The sequence below is a fragment of the Erinaceus europaeus genome, chromosome 5, assembly GCF_950295315.1.
Source record: "Erinaceus europaeus chromosome 5, mEriEur2.1, whole genome shotgun sequence".
NCBI classification, from domain to species: domain Eukaryota; kingdom Metazoa; phylum Chordata; class Mammalia; order Eulipotyphla; family Erinaceidae; genus Erinaceus; species Erinaceus europaeus.
This window is the reverse complement of record NC_080166.1, coordinates 135,760,665-135,763,164: the sequence shown is the minus strand read 5'-3', so window position 1 is coordinate 135,763,164 and position 2,500 is coordinate 135,760,665. Positions and strand designations below refer to the sequence as shown.

The window sequence follows — 2,500 nt, the reverse complement described above, 5'->3', positions numbered from 1 at the left end:
AGAAAGTATTTCTTATCCAAGTATCTGTGTCATAGTTCAGAATCAATGACAAATTTCCATGAGGTCAACCGAAAAATTCTTTACTTTCTGGAATCATTTTGTGCTCTGAAAGACACCCGCCTTTCTCGTCCCCTCAAACTCTTTCATGGGATCATAATTTCTGTAGAAATCTGCATATGCTTTCTTTCTTGGTTCAGCCCCAGCAAACTTAGAGAAAGCTGCAACAACTCAGGGATACAATGAGAGCTCCAACAATGTGAAAGCGGAGACGCTTGGCCAGAAGGCCACGCATCTGAGGTTTCGCCAAAGCACCCAGAGCCATGGTCATCACCCTCCGCGACACCAACGTCCTTTCAGACTGAAGGAGAAAATCTTAAATTTATTTTTTATTAATGAGAAAGATAGGAGGAGAGAGAGAAAGAGCCAGACATCCCTCTGTTACATATGCTGCCGGGGACTGAACTCAGGACCTCATGCTTGAGAGTCTAGTTCCTTAACCACTGCGCCAACTCCCGGACCACGGAGACACTTTTCAAGGAATTCTTAATTTTATGACGTCTACTTCTCGCTCAGGCCAAGGGGAAGAAAAAAAAAAAGAATAAGCACAACAGCTGAGTTAGAATGATGTAACTATTTTTTCCCACCGTCTCCAAACTATTAGATGCAGTTCTCTAAAGATGGTGTTGGTGGTGAGGCAGGCGCAAGGAGGGAGGGATTTATTTTTACTCTTTCTGGAAGTTCACCAGTCCCTCTGGCGTTCAGATCCACCACAAAAGTTCCTGAAGGGAGTCGGGCGGTAGTGCAGCGGGTTAGGCGCAGGTGGCGCAAAGCACAAGGACCGGCATAAGGATCCGGGTTCGAGCCCCCGGCTCCCCACCTGCAGGGGAGTCGCTTCACAAGCGGTGAAGCAGGTCTGCAGGTGTCTGTCTTTCTCTCCCCCTCTCTGTCTTCCCCTCCTCTCTCCATTTCTCTCTGTCCTAGCCAACAATGATGACTTCAACAACAACAACAATAATTACAACAATAAAACAACAAGGGCAAAAAAAAGGGAATAAAATAAATAAATAAATATTTTTAAAATCCTTGCAATGTTGTCTCGTGCAAGTGAAAGGAATTTTCTTCCTCAAACCTTGGCACCTTCCACTAGGATTTCTGAGTCAGAAAGTTTAAAAAAAAAAAAAATCTCACATTGTTTTTTGAAGCTTCTTGGTGACAGCAGATAGACAGTCACCTCATTGGTTTGGCTGCAGGGTTTGCAGCCAGAAGTGGGGCTCGGCCCAGGAGCTGTGGAGATTTGGAGGGTCCTGGAGTCAAAGGCAGTGCAGTGCTCCCCTCCCAGGCTGAGTTCACCCTGCGTCCCATGTCAGGGGGGCTGGAGTCACGTCGGCTACCTCAAGGTGCTGTGAGTGTCTCCCGCAGAAGCCAGGTGTACTGTGCTTGCTGGAATCTCTCCTGACTGAGCTCACATGTGTCTCCTGAAAGGGGGTGAGGGTTTTGGGGGGGAGGGGGACTCCTCAGTCAGTGGTCTTACTGCTTAACCCCAGCTTTGGAGCATCGGAGGTGTGTGTGTGTGTGTGTGTGTGTGTGTGTGTGTGTGTGTAAATGTGGAAGTCTTTTGAGGACTTTCTTTTTTTTTTAACTTTATTTTATTTAAAATATTTATTCTTTTTTTGTTGCCCTTGTTGTTTTATTGTTGTAGTTACTATTGTTGTCGTCGTTGTTGGATAGGACAGAGAGACATGGAGAGAGGAGGGGAAGACAGAGAGGGGGAGAGAAAGACAGACACCTGCAGACCTGCTTCACCGCCTGCAGGTGGGGACCAGGGGTTTGAACCTGGGTCTTTGTGAACTCTAATGTGTGTGCTTAATCAATGGTGCACCACCTGGTGTCTGTCTTGTCTCTCTCCCTCCCTCCCCCCTTCCTTCTCTCTGTTCTATCAAATTTAAAAGAGAGGAAAGGGGATTAAAAAAAAATCTTTGCTGGTGGAGGGTAGACAGCATAATGGTTATGCAAAGAGACTCTCATGCCTGAGGCGCCAAAGTCCCAGGTTCAACCCCCCCCCCCTACCACCATAAGCCAAAGCTGAGCTGTGCTCTGGTTAAAATAATAATAATAATAATAAGCTTTGCTAGTGGGTTTATGGCTTTGTTTCAGGCCTGACTCTTTGACCTCTCTTTCTTCAAAATGAACCCGCTTGAGAGCTACCCACCTTTTCCCTCTGCACATCACCTTTCAGAGAGGCTGTGAGTCGGAAGCCCTTGCCCTCTGAGCTGGGGTGCCTGTGTGTGGTCTTGCACCAGAAGAGATGGGCTGACCGCTCGGGTTTAGTAAATGGAGCCTTTGAAACCAACATCCCAACACCGAAGTGGGTCCTCCTCTCCCTTCCTGCACATGCTACTTTTTGAGGTCGCTCGCGGAAGAAAATGCTCCGTGATTCAGTGGCGCCCGTCGCCTGCTCACAAGTCCGGGTTCCTTGCCAGCATCTAGGTTCTTCTCAGCT

At 47.6% G+C, this 2,500-nt stretch overlaps 1 protein-coding gene and 1 pseudogene across 1 annotated transcript in view; one reads left to right on the top strand and one right to left on the bottom strand.

The window, feature by feature from the left end:
- The window catches only part of LOC107522138 (cytochrome c oxidase subunit 6C-like), a 922-nt pseudogene extending 519 nt beyond the window's left edge, over window positions 1-403 (bottom strand).
- EFNB2 (ephrin B2) overlaps window positions 1-2,500 on the top strand; it is a 56,449-nt gene that overhangs the window by 44,253 nt on the left and 9,696 nt on the right. The gene's annotated exons all lie outside the window — the stretch shown is intronic.